Here is a 17,570-nt window from a genome sequence, read left to right on the forward strand (position 1 = left end):
ATGCATGGACTCTGGACACATTGCCCGGTTCAGGAATGGGCACTTTGATCCATGTCAGACCGATCAGAGGCAATGAGTCTCAATTCCAAGACTAAGCTTGAGCTATGGAGAAATAGGACTCACTCTTTCCGCTTTTCCTGAAACTTATAAGAATCTAAGACCTGGAAGTGCTGTGCCCTTTTGATACCATGTGGAGCCTGAAACCTCAGACTTCATAAAAGAAAGCAGAGACGAAATGTGGAAAAAAGGGAAAATACTGATGACATTAGATGAGCTCTGAATCCAGCCTTTCCTAACGTAAATTCGCCTGGGCTTTTTAGGGTTACTTAGGTCGAAAAATTCCATCATTTTCTTAAACCTCTTTGGGATGGAATTTTCTATCACTTGCAACCAAAAGTGACCTCACTGATTCAAACGGTGTCCTGGAGGAGATGGAAGAAATAAAACCCTAATAACTGATGGAATTCAGAAAGCAGAATCGGTGGGATGGCATTCCAGACAGAGAAATAGCCCACGGAAACGTGTGGACCAGGGATCCTGTTAATTCCTTGAGACCCGACTGACATCAAACCCTGGCTCCACCACCCTGTGGCCTTCTAACTCTTAACCTTTCTCCAGAACATGATTGAGTCTTGAATCAAATGAGCTGAATGGCATCAACTTCCCAGAGCTGTGGAGATGAAGATAATAGTGCTTTCTGCATAATAGGCTCTCAACACAGGATTACTGAACAAACCGGCTGATCATTTCCACTGAAGAATAGAATAGAATAGAATAGAATAGAATAGAATAGAATAGAATAGAATAGAATAGAATAGAATAGAATAGAATAGAATAGAATAGAATAGAATAGAATAGGTAGGTAATCTGTGATAAGGTGTAGAAGGACAGGAAGTTTCATCTACTGAACCCTAGCAGGAGCTAGCACCTCATATCTCCTCACAAGGCCTCTGGAGCATGGCCATCCTGTTTCCAGATAAGGAAATGGAGCCTCAGAGAAGTGAAGACACTTGTCCAAAGCCACAGCTGACAAGCCAGGAGCCACAACACAGACCCATGTCTAAGACTCCTTTTCCACCATAATGACCACTCCTGTGGGCAGGAGCCGAGACCCTGGGGGCCTCCAGTGCTGGCCAAACAGAATGGCCTTTCCCTTGTAAGTTAGAGCAAGCCACCCAGCCTGGGGCAAATATGAAAGCGGTTCCCTGTAATGTGAGTCAATTAACAGGCAGATTGAAAGGCCAGGAATGGCAGAGAGAAGACATTTCCACCGACCAGCTCTCCGTCAGGGTGGATCTATCAGACAGATACTGGCTGTGGGAGCAGAGCAGTGTAGACCCCTCCCCAAGAGGTGGGCGGAGGGAACCCAGGCTCCTCTGGGCAGTGGCTGGTCTGAGCGACCCAGAGAGGCCAGAGGAGTCTAGGTCCCTGTGACCAGCTGCATTCTGGGAAACATGCAATCCCCACCCATAGGGCCCTGCTGTTTGGGCTCTGGGGAGAGGCCAGAGGAAGTGCGGATTAGGGCCTCTGAATCCTCCCTGCCCCCCCCCCCCACAAAGGAAAAGATTTGCATCTGTGCTGTGGGAGGAGGTTGTTTGTAAAGGGATGGGTGTGCTTGCTGTTTACGTCTACTTTTCCTTCTCCCTTTAGCCTCCCGCCCCCTCCCTGTCAGAGCCCAGAGCCGCTCACATCCCTGGCTGACAGCCTCGCCCCAGGGCATCTGTCCACCAACTGCCACCGGGCGCACTGTCCCTCTTTCTGCTTTCCCTATGACGTCAATGCCTCCAGACACAGACGGATGTATGGCTGACTCTCTCGAGCCCCCAGCAGTCAGGACGAGGGGGGTTAATGGGGCCTCGCTCTCCGGCAGCACTGTCCCCGTTCCCCATGTCACCTGCCGGGGCTCTCCTGATTCCCACATCAACTCCTGAGATGAACAGTATCATTCCCGTTTCTCAGAGGAGTAAACTGAGGTCAAGAAAGGGGGAAGGACTTGCCCAAGGTCGTATAGCTAACAAGCGGTCTGGCGACGACCGAAAGCCAAGTCTTTTGACCTGCCATCTGAAGTTCTTTCCATCCAAGCCAGCAAAGGTGCTCACGCCAGGGGTGCTGCCCGTCTCTCTGACCGGGGATCTCAGTGGACTCGCCTCCTCCTTCCCACTCCCAGTCATTGGGTGTCACATCGGTGCCCGCGGCCTGGCTGACGTCTCTTCTGCCCCAGCTCCTTGCTGATGTGCTGGGCAGCGGAGGCAGGGACCTCGTCTCTCTCTCGGAGCACTCCATGAAGTCCTTGCTTCTCTACTCAGACTGGGACTCTTCAGTCCCCACCACCACAAAAACGGCTCTGTGCTGTGAGCCGAAAGAAGCAGAAAACTGTTCTAACTTGTGTCCCGGTTTGCAACTCGGGCCCCAAAAGAAGCCTCTACAGTAAGGGGGCCGGTGTTTCTTGGCACCCTGTCCCCATTCACGCGCTTGCAGTAATAGCCTCAGCTGGGTTAATATGATTCCGGTGAAACTATCCCCACTGCCACCATGACCAAGCTCCCTGTAACATCCCCGTCCCACACACTCAGATCTCGGGTGGACATCGTGACATACCTCCACCCCTCATTCGTATACTCCATCCTCCTGGCCACAGTCATTGCTTAGGTTATGCCAGGTCACTGACCAAAGTCAGGCCAATCAGAGGCAAAGAAACCCAGTGCCAGAACTTTGAGCTGTTAGAGAAGCAGACTGGTTCTTTGCCCCAGCGAGAAGGCGTGAGGCTTGGAGCTTCTGCAGCCATCTTGCCCCCATGGGTAGAACTCACCTGTCCTAGAGCTTACCTGGAGAAGCACGGAGCCAAAAGACAACAGGGAGCACCAGGTCTTGGTCACATTATATAGAGTTCCTGCTCACGCTTTGTCTAAAGCCAACCACGCCCCTAGGACTTCAGTTTCAAGGCCAACACATTCTGGTTTTGCATTAAGCAAAATATTGGGTTTTTTTTTTTCACTTGCAACCAAAATTCTAGTGATATAGACGGTCAGACTGGGGCCCCCTGCTTCTCTCCCTGCCCCAACCCTACCGCGTCACCAAACCTCCTCCTCAGAGGCCTACCTACCGCATGCAAATTAACTCACACAAATAGATAGCCGGGGCCACCCACTCCCAGCACATAGGTGCCTTTGACTATTTAGAACTATTGTGCTATATAGGAAAAGCCCACAGCCGACAAGCAAGGAGCTACAACACAGACCCTATATGAAGTGGAAGCAGGTGGGGACCAGACATGGGGGTAGAGAGAACAAGGTACAATGGCAAATATCAGCTCAGCTCAAGCAGACTCAGAGTCCCCAGTCAGCCCTGTCTCCTGAGGGATGGTGCCCACAGCCAGACTTAGCCCGGAGCTCAGTACAGTCTTCCTGCCCGAGGTGGCCTTGGGGACCTCCTACTACTGCTGCCGGTTGGAAGGATGGGGCAGAAAAGGAAGAGATCATCGATGGAATTGTTGGTTTTTAAACTGGCCCCTTTCCAAGGATGATTTATCCTTGAACTAAGAGGACTCAGAGCACCCTCGTTTCTCAATGCACCCTCAATTCTCATCGCGCCCTCTGGCCTGGCTTCCTCCCAGCCATGCCCCCAAACAAGTTCTTTCCTTTCTAGAGCAGGAGACTAAGAATTAGTCAAGGCCTCATTCTCTTCATTCCTTTGTCATGGGTCAGGCCTCACCCCTTCCCTCTGCCAGCCTCTCCTCTGGGCAGTCATCTGTATCATGTACAGTTCGGGCTGTGCCCACAGGGCCACTGACAGGGCCTCTGTGTGTGAGGACAGGCGGGTGGAGCTGAGCAATCAGCTTCGGGGGTCTCTTGAGAGATCTGGGGCCTCTAGGGCTGGGTCACAGTGACTGGGGTCTTTCCAGCACCTCAAGAAGAACTTTCCCAGGGGTCTCTCCCCACAGTCCCTGTCTTTCTCCATAGTGTCAAGTTCATTTCTGTGTTTGTCCCAGAGAAGATGAATGAAAACTCCTTTAGCAAGTGCCCACTGTGCCACAGGCCCCACCGTGAACTCCGAGTTCTCACAACAACCCTCAACACGGTGAACGCTAACCATGACCGAGAACAAGGAAGCGAGGCTCCCTGTGGCCAGAGCTCACACCTGCTGTCAGCAACCCTCTGCTTGCTGGCCCATGCCGCATTGCTCCCCAGGGGCCGCAGCTGCTCTGGGCCAAGTCCACCCCCTCTCTGCCCTCCCCTCCAGCGAGCTTCCTTCAAGGCTGGCAGGTGCCCCAAGCCAAGAGAGGACGCCTTCTACTCTCTGGCCTAAACTGAGCGGAGTTGGGAGCAACCCCCAGCGGCCCTCCCGCCTTATTTGGAAGAAGGGTAGGAAACCAGACAAGAAATCGGCTTTGCACCAACACGCCTGTTCTTATGGCCATGCCACTGAGGTGATGCTGTCACTCTCTGCGGTGCGGGGAGCCCACACCCCAGAGAGCCCTGAGCTGGGACGTCAGGGAAAGAGAATCAAACGGATGGGCTGCCTTGCAGCGCCCTGAAAGGGGGCAAACGTTTGTGATGGTAGCCATTTTCTCCCAGCAGTTAAAGAAATGTCCTGCTTCAAAACAAATAAAAGTTATAGGGGGCTCAGAAACCATAGGGAGCCCCTACAGGGCCTGAGGGAAAGTTATCTTGGGCGTGGGTCAGGCGGCTCTCTAAGGAGAAGGTCCATTCAACCAGGGCGAGCCTCTGAGCACGGGTTTACCTCAGGCCAGTTCCGGGCCTGCCCCCATAATATCAAGTCACTAAAAGGACGGTTCAGTAAGCACCCAGTAACCCTAGTGTCTCCAAAGAGATACAAAGAAAAGCAGTCTGAGATCTTGTAGAATCTTCTAGAATCAGTTCTCAGCCTTGACTGCACATTAGAATCAACCAAGGAGCTTTTAAAGATACTAAGTCCTGGGTTCCCCTCAGACCAGCTGAGTCATAATCTCAGGATGGCGGCTGAGCAGCTATAATTTTTTAATCTCCTCAGTGACTCCGCCGAGCTGTGTTTTTCAAATTTCTCTGATGATTGAGAAAAAAAATCACTGGGGAGTGGGAGGGCACATAAAAAAATAAAAAAGTTAGCAGGCCCCCAACCAATAAGAACCGCCAGATCAGAATCTCTGTGGAAGAAGGCCAGGAATCTGCATTTCTCACAGTCACCTGGGAGCCGAGCGACTTATGCTGACGGAAGCTGGAAAAACCGTGGCCTCAGTGCAAACCCCTCAGCCTCGCTCAGCCCACCCTCTTCCTCCGCGTCCCCGGAGCCCGCCTCGACCCGGGAGCTTCTGCGATCAAACGCAACACCCGCTTTCTTCACGGTTCTCACCAGTACTGGTGGTGGTGCCTTTGTCTCTGTGTTTCTTCCATGCCGGGCTCCCGCCTGGACTGTAAACCGTGAGGGCGAGAACGGCACCTGTCAGGCTGCGGGAAGCGGAGCAGTTCCCGGCGAGTTCTGAGGCTTGGTCTGCCTGGCCCCAGATCCCAGCCCCCTGACCCCACCTGTTCTTCCTTCTCCGTGGAGTCGCTTCCCCTTCTCATGCCTCAGTGTTCTCGTTTATAAACTGGTAAAAGGGGTCAACGATGCGGTGACAGAGAGAAATCTAACTGTGGGAAGTGAACACACAATGTGAATATATATATATATGCCTTACTGCTAAAGTATACAGATGAAATTTACCGGATTTCGTTAATCAATGTCACCATTAACTAATGAATTAATTTAAAATAAAGAAAAAGATAAAAGTAAAAATTATGAAAACTAAAAATAAAAAAAGGAAATTAGAATTATAATACTTGCCTCTCTTGGTTGATGTGAAGCACAAATGAGATTATATCGGTATAATATTTAACGTTATTCCTGGTACATAGGAATTGGTCAGTAAATGTTAATTGTATTGATTCTCTTTTGCTGCATGACAAACCGCCCCAAAATTTAGTGGCTCACAGTTCTGTGGGTTGACAACATGGGTAAGGCTTAGCTGGGATGGCTTGGCAAGTGGATTGGGCTGGGCTCTCTCTAGTATTTATAGTCAGTGAGCTGAGGGCTGAGGGCTGAGGGCTGAGGGCTGAGGGCTGGGGGCTCCTCGTGGCCTGACTCACATGACTGGCAGCTGGCTGTCAGTTAGGGCGCCTCAGCTAACCTCTACGCGGTGTCTCCAGCAGGGTAGCTCGGGCTTCTTCATGTGGCAGCTGGGTTCCAAGAGGGTGAGAGTGAGAGTCACATGTCACTTTTAGTCAAAGCACGTTACAAGGTCATCGTGAAGTAAAGAGATGAGGAAATACTGCCAATCTTTGACAGGAGGAGATGCAAAAACTTTGTGGGCATTTTTGATCCTCTGTAGTGGCTCTTTGCCTGTATGCATCGTGGTATGCACAGGTGCCTGGCCCTGAACCCATTAATACACATTTGTTGAAGAAATACATAAATGGATAAACAGAAGAAACAGTAGATCGGAGAGGAAAAGGGACTTGCTCAACATCACGCAGCAGGTAAGTGGCAGAGCCAGGGCCAGAAACAGGTCTCCTGGTGCCCGGCCCCACCTCTTCCCCCGTGACACCAATCTGCTCAGACAGCTGCCGGAGGTGGGGCTGAATTCTCCAAATAATTGCCTCACTCCTCAGCTTCCGTTGAGCCTCTTGAGCCTCCGGAGATGTAGCTAGAAGGCCAGGACTGTGTCTGCTTCCTGAAGAGTCTAGGATGGGGAGAAAGGAGCACTTTGCACTTCCCTGGGCGCAGAGCACCACAGAGAGTGGTCAGGGCAGAAGCAGCCCTCCCCCAGTCAGAGTCAGCGACAAAGGCAGACCCCAGTACAGACGTTGCATGGCCTGCTTATCTTCCCATCAACTAGATGCAGACCCAAGCATGTGTGTGTATGCGTGTGTGCGTGCGCGCAACACACACACACACACCTTCTCCCAAGCCTTTCCTTTTAAACCCTGGGAGAGAGCTACCATGAGTTTGGGCAGTCTGACTGTGGCTTTTTGGCCAGAATCAGCATTTGCGTGGCTTTGGAAAAGCGAGTTTAGGGGAGAGGGACAGAGAAAAAGACGGCTTGCCCAGGAAGAGCTGTGAAACGCCTACTATGCTGCTGTCCCTGTCTGCTGGCTTCTTTCTGTTGTCCTGGCACTGGGGGTAAACCAGAGCCGCAGGCATGACATCTCCACGCGGGAGCTTTCCTCAGCCTTGCTGAGTCACCCACCTGCTGCAGGGAAGGCACCTATTTTTAGCCTGAGGTAAATGAGCTCTGCAGTCACCCAGACCACATTCTCCTGTGTATCTTTATCACAGCTGGTGTTATTAGATGGGGACCACGTCACAGGGGACCCACCCCCGCCGACCAAGGTGCCTCCATCTCCTTCCTCCCTTTCTTCCGAGAAGTCTCACCGCAATGACAGTCACTTACATAACCGAGTGTGGCAGAGTGGCAGTGAGTGGCACCCAGGTGGGGGTATCGAGAGCAGCCCACCTCTCAGAGGAAAGTATTTTATCACTGACATTGTCTAGAATTCCTGTGCACGTGATTTAGCCGGTTTTATTATTGTTTTTAACTTTTCTACAGACAATATGTCCCCTTCTTGTGCTGGAGTGGATCACTCCCATGCCCCTGCCTCCCTGGAGATGCTGCCATTCGAAAGCTAAGAAGATGAGGACCTGGAGGCCAGCAGACTGATGGAGCCCGGCTCCGCCGCTCACTAGCTACCTTACTTCAGCAAGACCCCTAACTACACCGACATCTGGCTTCTCCTAGGTCACCCAGGCTGGGCATGGATTACAGGATGTCAGAGTAGGAAGGGCAGCTGAATGTCATCAGGTCCTATCCCCGCCTCCCCCGCCCCCACACACACCTTATTGATGGGGAAAGGAAAGAGAAGGAAAGGGCAGGGGCTTGCCTGCGCCAGGTGCCAGAGACCTCCTATAGCATCCTTCAACCAGAGCTACCTCATGGATAAAAAGCCAATAAAAAGCAGGTGCCAACGAGAAGGCCTTTGGTGGTCAGAACTATTTGTACCTCAGACCAGTGTCTGGAACCCCATACAAAGTAGAGGAGTATTTCTCTGTGGACCACCTGTGTCAGAATCACCTGAGTCGCATGGGGTGCTGATTTGAAATGCAGATTTCTCGGCTCCCCTCTGAACTGGAGTCTGACTCCCAGCACTGCCTCTCACTAGTGTGGGACTTAAGGGGTGTCAAAATTCTCTGCCTTAGTTTCCTCACCTGCAAAATGAGGCTATACGTCCTTAGGTCATGTGCGGAACAATGCATTCATGTGGTAGAGGAGTCAGCATGGTGCCCAGCACATGGGGACTATATAACACACCTCACCCGCTAGTGACTTCCAGAACTGACGCCACAAATCTCTGCCAACCAGTGGCACTGCTCGTCGAGGGCTCAGATCTCAAGCTGTTCCGCCATCCACTGAGGGACCCCGACCACGTCCCCCAACATAGCTGCTAGACGAACATCACTCATTGGAAAAGCACTGGTCACACCCCTTCTCCCTGTTTTCCCGTCTCGTGACTGAGCCTGATGCCTGTCAGGCATTTTTAGAAGCGAAACCCTTTTTCCAATCAAAATTTGACAGTGCATGAAGCCCCAATGTATACAACTGATAAAAGCTGCACTCCATTAGTTTGCATTTCTTTTCTAAGTTCAAGTTGCCACATGACTGTGTTCCTTATAACATAAGGGCGAACACAGTGGGCTCCAATGTGTGAAAATCATATATTGCTTCTAAATGGGCATGTTGATGCTTATTACAAATTTTCGAGTTAGTTTAAAATGCATTTTGGAAATTATATTTTATTGAGCATTGACAAAAGCCACTAAGCTCCCCTGGAAAATGCTAGAATTTTGTTTAGCACAGTTTGCAACCCCTGGAGAATTCCGAAGGTCTTTTGTTGGGTAAGGAGAATGAGGCCCTGTAAGTGGCCTCAGCAATGAGAACCCAGGCCCACTGAGTCCCAGGCCACTGCTCCTTGTACACACCCACACTCCCAGCCTGACCAGTGGGGTGGGCTGCTCACAGCATTAGGGGCCAACACAGGTGGCTCTGGCCATTGGCCAAATTGACCTTAAGTGTCAGACTATCTACGGTTCTCAGTGTGTGTGGACAAAATTGGGCCCAAGACCTTGGGTGAGGAAGGTAGTTGGCGTGTGGGCCCCATTTGGGAGCAAGAAGGGGTGATGCTAGAAAGGTTTGGATTGCCTCACCTTTGACAACTAAGCTCTAGGTCCAGACAAATTCTCACTCTGCAAAAGTATCTGAGGTGCTTTGAGATCCTAAGATAAAAGTCTCCAAAGAAATGCAAATTATTATCATTGATGACAGTTCACCCCCTGGTCAGCAGCTTGTTGGGCTGTGCCCAGTCTGATCCCTGCCACCAGAGAGAGGACCCCGGTGCAGGAGAAGATAAGTGAAGCCCAGAGCCCTTGCCTCCGGCCAAGCCCAGGGCATCCGAATCAGAGAAGAAGCCGCGTCTTCACTGTCTTCCTAACCACATCCCTCCCCACCGCGCCCAGCAGGCGGGCCACTGCTTCTTCCTGTGGGACTGTAGCTGCCAAGGTGCACAGTCACTGCCTTGCTTTCAGTTGATGCTCCCCACCCTGGGAAAGGTGCCCCAAGAGGGTGTGGCAAACACCCTGGGCAAAACGCCTGTGATGACCCGCCTGCTCCCCAGAGAAGCAAGTTCCCACCTGAGCCGGTGCATGGCCCCAAGCGGGCATCCTTCCCCAGCTATCAGCCTGGTCTTCCTGCTGGAGACCATCTCATGGGGCCTCAGTGCACAGAGCCCTTGTTGGAGTAGGGACCCAGCTCCAGCTCAGGGATGGAGCCAGGGGTTTTCTTTGCTCTCTACCCACCCCTTCCACCAGGAAGGCGCATCTGAAGGGAGGTGGGAAGGAGGTAGGAGTGCCTGAGGGTCCTCCCACTTACCTAATAGCTGTGGCTCCAGGATAGTTACTTCCATTTTGTTTTGTAAATTGCCTCTTTTCTTTTCTAAATGTACCTCCATCAGTTTTTAAAAACGGAACAGAAATAATACCCACGTGGCCTCCTCTGATCCCTCTTACCCAGTTCCCAGTCTGTATCCCTTCCCTGAAGCAACTGCTGTTTGGGGATACTCTTCCAAAGATATTTTATACAAATATAAGTACATATAAATGTATATGTGAGTCTATCCTATTACTTTCCTATGTACATGTGAGTAAAGTACACGTACTTTTCTGGACCTTGTATTTTTCATTTAAGAATGTATTTTGGAAATTGGTTCATGTTGACAGCCAGGATCTATGTCCTTCTTTCTAATGGCCCTACACAAGCCCTAGACCCACCGTGAACTATTAACCAAGCCCAACTGATGGACATTTCCATGAGTCTCCAGTCTTTTGCTTTTGTGATCAACACTCTTATGAATATAGCTATCTTACCTCTGTTCCTTCAATATTTCTGGGGTGCCTGGTACACCCAGGGTTCTGGGGAGGGGACCATAGGGGACAAGGGGGATAACGGTGCTTGAGAGAACAGAATGCTTGGTTCTCAAGTGAAAAAGGCAGCCCCACCCTGACCTTTAGGAAGGGCTCAAGTGAACAATGCTACAAAAGAGCTTTAAAGAGGAAGTAGGCTGGGTGGCTGAATAAGATTCTTTATTGAAACTATTTGAACAAGTTCTTTACTGATTGTAAATTAAATTGACTCATCATAGGAAATTGGGAACAGATGGGAAAATAAAAGTCACCTGGGTCCCCCCCTAACTGAAGGTAACCACCATTAATGTTTAGTGCATTTTCTGCCTGTTTATTTTCTAGATACGAAGAATTTTTGGTAGTCAAAAAAGACATCAAGGAAGGGCATGCAGGGAAGATGCTCTCTAAGCAGAGGAAGCACTGTGGGGGGCATTAGACTCTCAGAAAATGGGAGGGGGAGGGGGAAGTAAGGGGCAGGAGGGGAGGAGATCGTGGCGGGGTGCGGATGGGTGTTCCTATTGCAGATGAGCCCGAGAGTGGCTAGGAAGAGTTTTCCCTAGATCGACGGGCAGCTGCGGAGCCACCGCAGGTGTTTGAGCGCAGGACTGGTAAGGTCAGCCCAGCAAGAGATCTGAGAAGTCTGGCTTTGAGATTCTGTAGGGATATCTAAGAAAGAAAAATTTCATCAGGCCTTTGGAAGATTAGTTCTGGAGTTCCAGAGGGAGAACACCTCTGAAAATAGTAACTTGGGAGTCATAAGAGGACAGTCATAAGAGGCTTGAGTATGAATGAGATGGTTAGGAGAAAGGTGTGGCTTAGCGTAAACTTAGAAATATTAAGACTTGGTTGAGTACCACAGATACCACTAGACTAACCATGTGGCATCGGACAACTGAATTATCCTTACTGGGTCTCAGCTTTGCCATCTGCAAAGTATAGATGAAACTAATGCACCCAAGTCAGAAGGTCGACAATGGGGATTACAGGAGGTGACACAGATAAGAGCCTAGCGCAGTGCCTGGCACGCAGAAAGCACCCACTAATTGTTAAGGAACCACAGAATGAGAGCAAAGGAGGAGCTGAGCTTCTATCCGTGGCAGGGGTCACTGGGGAAACAAAGATATCATTGAAGAGAGAGGTCTTCTGGACAGAAAGAGAGTGACCTGTGGGCAGACAAGGACCTCCAAGTTTGGGGAAAAAGAGTGGGTGACAGTGCTAAACAATGCCTGGGCCCAGGTAGGGCTCAGGGCCCAGAAGTTCCCTAATAACTGGCTACCTCAAAGCAGTCTCCCTGATAAAGTGGATATGAGAGGTCAAAGGGTGATGGGGGATGAGGAAGTCCAAGGGATGAGTTTACAGGTCTTTCAAGAACTTTCTCAGTTATAGGAAAGAGGGAGTCCTGGCTCAGGAGAGAGGCTGTAGGGGAGAGGGAAAGAGATGTTTTGTTTTGTTTGGGTTGCAGGGTATTTCAACATGCTTATAGACCGAGGAGAGAAAGCAATGGGTTCTAAAAGAAAAGAAGTGATAAAAGATATACGCCACTTCTCTAGACTTCAGTTTCCTCATTTTAAAAGTCAGAGTGCGAATAAGGGGTATCCGATTTCCTGTTGGCTTTTAGCCCTTTGATCCATCCATCCATCTATCCATCCATCCATTCATCCATCACCCTTTTAACACACATTGTGGACTACAACACGGAGCTAAGTAGGGAGAGGGGAATTGGGAAGGGGTAGGGGAAGAGAGTAGAAAGAAGCAGAAGCAAAGGCTCCTCTCTCCAGGGCTCTGTGTTTAACATGAAGAGTAGAAAAGACAATCAGGCAATGATCTAACTATATCACAAAGGGACCTCAAAACCCGCACCCTTGTAACCCTTTGAAAGGACATCCTAGCACCTTAACTATGCTCATTGAGTTTCAAACCCCTTCCCAAAACTCTTACCCAAACCCCTGCACCCATTCCTGGTGTGCCCCTCCACCCACTAGCCTTTGATAATCCGCCCTTGTCTTATTACTCCATTGAGTGTCCCCCATACCTGGCATTGTGCTGGGCCCACATGAGCCATCGGGTGAATTAGTACTTATTACGTCCACTTATTCAATGCATGTTTATTGATAACCTGCAATGTGCTAGACACTAGGAGACAATAGAGGGCACGTGAGATTTCTGCCTTTCTTGAATCGTTTGGAGAGCAAGACCATCAAGTGAGAAGGCGAGGGGAAGAAGGAGGTATGTAGGCCTTGGGAGGAGATGGCATTTCCCGACAACTGTTCTAAACACCAAGGCGACAGGAGCCGCCTCCCAGCTCACCCCACTCCTATCTGAGCTAGCCCTGGGAAATGGAGCCTCTTCCCTGAGACCGCTGTTCTCAATCCCCAGCAAGAACTGGGCCTATGGGGAGTGTTTTGTTGACAGTGCCCAGCAACCAGGGCCGCTATTTTCACATGAGGTTGGCATCCTGGGGAGGAAGGCCCTGCCCGAGGAGTCCCCAGCTTCCACGGAGCAGAGGGCAGCTGATGGAGCACAGGTGGGTGTTCCCTCAGCTCCCTGCCCTTTATGCAGGCCCCTCGAGAAGGTACATGGCTGAACTGCTGGCCAAGGGAGGGGGAAGGAGAAAATGGATCCCTCCATTTGGATCCTACTCTGCTACATGATCTTTGAGAAGTCACCAGGGGTGCCCACCAAGGGACAGGGAGGCCGGGAATCCTCATGCTCTGATACTGTGGGGGTGGGGGGCAGGCAGGTTGCTTGAGAGTCTCCCTGGCTGTGTGAAGAGATGTTCAGGGGGCACGAAGCCTCCAGCAGCCTGGCCGATACATTTCAGGTTTGGGCCCTACCGGGAGTAGAATCAGCATCTTCACTGGAACCACTTCTGGGTGGTGGGAGCACCCCGGAGGGCTGCTGGTTCCCTAGTACCGAACCTGAGAACCGCAGTTCAGTGCTCGGACTTTGGAGGTCCAGGAAGGGAGAATGACAGTTTAGTGCTTACAGGCCCAGGACTGGCTCGGTTTCCTCACCTGGGAAGCGGGACCGAATGGGGAAAGCTGGTAAGGGGCTCAGCACATAGCTCCCCTCTCCCACCTCTGCCCCTCTCCACACTCCCACCCCACCTCCTCTATGTCCGGAGACCCAGATGTGACCCAGGGGCCAGCTTTAGGTAGGCCACTTCCTCTCTGGGTTTCGGTTTCTTCATTTTCTGAAACTGTGGGAAGGCCGAAGGCAGGAAAAGTAGTCATTTCCGATCTGCTAGCAGTTTCTGCCTCATCTGAGGTGGGGAGGCTCGATGCAAACTTGGGCCTGGGCTGAAATGAAGATGTGCTCCCTAAACCCCAGATGGCGGAAGCCCTTTTGTTTTCCATGAGAACTGAGAGCAAAGGACACACACAGCAGACATTCCGCTGCCCAAGCCTGGCCCAGATTAGACATTTTCCAGGAGGAGTAGTGGGTTGGTGGAGGGAGGAGAGATGGGAGGAAGGGAAGCTGGAGGGGGTCATCTTCCAGGGACTAAGGGGCCAGAGAGATCATGATGAGTAACTCCTGAGTGGTTTCCATCTCCACTCTGTAGGACTCTGCTCTAAAAATACTAGCACGAATGCACGAAGATATACCCAAGAGCACTCTCATCAGAGGACTGCTCGTCTAGGTAAAAATGGGAAGTGACCCAAAAAACCATACACAGTATTCCACCAAAAGTGTTTGATCAACCTGAAAAGTGGTCTGTGATACCTTATGTAAAAAAGTAATTGTACTGAATGTATGATGTGATCTCATTTGATTACTATATATGTATTTTAACATATAACTGAATATAGTATGTGAACCAATTCTACACACACACACACACACACACACACACACACATTATGAAGCATAGAAAATAAAATCCTAGAGGTGCAGAGCAAACTGTTAACAACAGTTACCTCCAGCGTGCAAAAAAGATTTCTAATTTTCTTTTATGTACTTCTGTATTGCCCTGTTTGAATTTCTTAAGATTAGCACATATTAGATCTGATTTAACACACACAAACCCAATAAACAAGGAAGAAACTGGAGAGGGTCAAATGTCAACCCTCTCCTGGGAGCAACCAGAGGAAGCGAGACTAACGTGACAAGGTCCATACTGCAGGGTGATGCCCCAACAACAATCCAAGCGAGGGAAGTGGGGGGACCGTGAGAACAGGGCCCAGGGATCCCACCAGTCTACACCTCCATCCTCTAGAGCCTAGCCGAGGCCCCCCGTGGCACTCAGGGACTGTGCTCCTCCGAGAAGATGACACAGGAATGCGGCTCTTCAGGAGACGGGGCACTTGACCTTTAACCACTCTGCAAGTCCTGGACGTTTTGAAGCATGTTGTTTCTTCATTCTGAGGTATCCACACAGGGAGCTCCTGCTAATAATTAACCCAGCAGTGACAGTGAAGCTCACTATTTGTTATGCTTTTCACATGCTAAGTACGTTGTATGTGTCATCTTGTTTTATCCCAGAGTCCTATACTATAAACAAGGCAGTTCCGTCCTTTAAAAAAAAAATTCAACATTACAAATGAAGAAACTTAAACTCAGAGGGGACATGCAACTTGTTAAAGATCTCACAACCACAGAGGGAAGATGCTGATTTCAAACCTACACACTCTGACTCTGGACTCCTCATCAGAACCACCATTTAGCGGCCTCTGGATGACACTTAAAGTGAACAGACGCCAGTGACTTTTTGGACCATGTCTTCTTGGCAAAGTCACTATTAGCCTCACTGTAGATGTTTCACAGATAGGATTTTAAGGGTTCATTTTGATGATGTCAGTGGCTGGGGTCAGTTGAGTCTGTTACTAGACTGATACTGCCCATGAGCTGGGTTACTACCCAGATTTAAAGGAAAAGCGGAAAAAATAAAAACCGTGTGGCTCGCCTGGCCACGGTGTTTTTATAGTTTTAAAAGGTCAACGGTAAGTAATGAAACAACCAAAATTACCCTATATTACTGTATTGGTAAGATTAGATGCAGGGGAGTAGGTGTGATGTACACAGGAGGTGAAAGAACTCATTTCCCAAGGCAGGAAATCAATAAATTTTTCCTAAAATTGCAAAGATCAAGAATGAGATGTTATTGAGAACATTTCAGAGAATCAGTTTCAAAAGTTGAAAGTGGGAACCCTTGGAGTTGGATCAGGGCTGCAGTTGTTCGTAACTAACTTCGTACAAATCTTTGAGTCTCCATATTATATTCATGAGTAATTCTGATCCTTATAAAAAACAAAAGTAAATAAAATCCAAGGCAAAAGCAACAAAGACCATTTTGGCACCAGATAGGGTGGGCCGGAGATGAATGGGTGGTGATCAAGAGAATGGGGGCCTGGGATAGGGTGATTCCTCTGTCAATCAAACAAAGAAAAGCTGACGAGGCCTGAGGCGAAGGCAATGGCTCTGGCAGAGAGATCTTTAGAACGGTTGCTTCACTTGGGACTAGTGTGGGTATGAGAAGATAGGAGGGTTGGGTTAAAAAAAAAAAGAAGAAGAAGAACGAAGAGAAAAAAAAAGAAAAGGAAGCTTGGTCATTCCATAGGCAACATCATGCTCCTCTGAGATCTCCAGCCCTTAACTGGGGGAAGTGATCGACTGGGTCCTCGGGTTACACAAATGTAAAACAAAGGTGTGGTCTCCCCACCCAGCGGGGAAGTTTCTGCCACAAAGCCCAAGCTCGTGTGTCACTGAGCAATGTGAATTGCTGAACTCAACCACGTGGCTGGTTAGGCCCACACTGGACCTCAGAGTGTCATGGCCTGAGGGGCTGAAGGGTATGAAGGTGGCCTCGGTCTATGCGTGCGCTCTTTCAGACTCCTGAGGACCAAACACACGCAGACCAGAAGGAATCTATGTAGGAGGAGGAGACAGGACTCACTCCCCCAAGCCTAGGTCAGAGTAATGTCTCCCTGGAAAGATAGTCCCCTCTCCTCCAAAAGAAGTGAGCAAGCCTGCAGCTTGGGCCAGAGAGGCCAAGGCCTCCAGACTGGCCTTCTAGTTCCTCTCTCCAGAATCATGCTGCTTCTTCCAGGAAACATTGTCCAATGAACTCACCAATTCACACTTCAGCCCTCACATGACTAGCTTCTTCGTGTTCTGACCTCCAGATATTTGGCATAAAAGGACACCTGAGCCCCTGTCTGAGAGATGCATAACGTCATAGGGAAAGCCCAGCCCTTAGCATCCCAGGCCCTGGTTTGAACCCCAGCTTTTCCACATGCTGGTCGTGTGGACGTATTGAGGCACAGTTTCCTCAGCAGGAAAATTAAGATTAAAAAACTCACTTCCTGGAATTGTGAGGCTCCAAGATGCTAACATGGTTCAACACTGGCCCTGAGTCTAGCGGGGTTGGAAGAATGAGTAAGTGGTGGGTAGTCCTCTCGGGGACACTGCTGGACACTGCCAAGGTAAGAGGTTGGACTGGACACCCTCAGAGACCCCTCTGGATCAGCTCATGTCACTCTTGCCCAGAGGTCCTGAGCCCTTCTGGCTGTGGCGTCTCCCATAGTCATCTCTATGCTGGAGAAGAGGTTGGTGCTGGTCAGACGCCCATGAGATTCTGGCTCAGGGTAGCTGCGCCCGAGGCTCTCCAGGAAACAGAATTCTATTCTTTGAACCCCATTCAGACGGGGAAACAAGTCAGTTTCCCGCCTTGCTCCAGGTTAAGCTCTGAAGTCTCTCTCTCCCCGTCCCTCTCTCTCAGTATGGGTTCGGATGACACATGTCTCCTCCTCAGCTTGTCCTATATCATCTTCGGATGCCCTTGTGTCTTGCAGCCATGCCACTGGGGTCTCCAGCCAAGGTACATCATTGCACACACAGCCCCCAAACAACTCCCTGGCTCCGAATCCGAGGATAACACCTCTGTCCCCTTGGATCTTACCAACATCAGTTCTCTCCCATCTTCCATTTTCTTCCATGTTCACAACTCTGGGACAAAAGAGAAAGTCTCTTCATTTCCGAGATGAACGAACTGACCCAGAGAAGTGGCGTGACTCACCATTCTTGCCTGCTAAGGTCTAGTCATCCCCCGCCCTCCAAGCCCTCTGTCCCCAGATATTACCTTCCTA

Source organism: Rousettus aegyptiacus, unplaced genomic scaffold, assembly GCF_014176215.1.
Source record: "Rousettus aegyptiacus isolate mRouAeg1 unplaced genomic scaffold, mRouAeg1.p scaffold_m13_p_6, whole genome shotgun sequence".
Taxonomy (NCBI): Eukaryota; Metazoa; Chordata; class Mammalia; order Chiroptera; family Pteropodidae; genus Rousettus; species Rousettus aegyptiacus.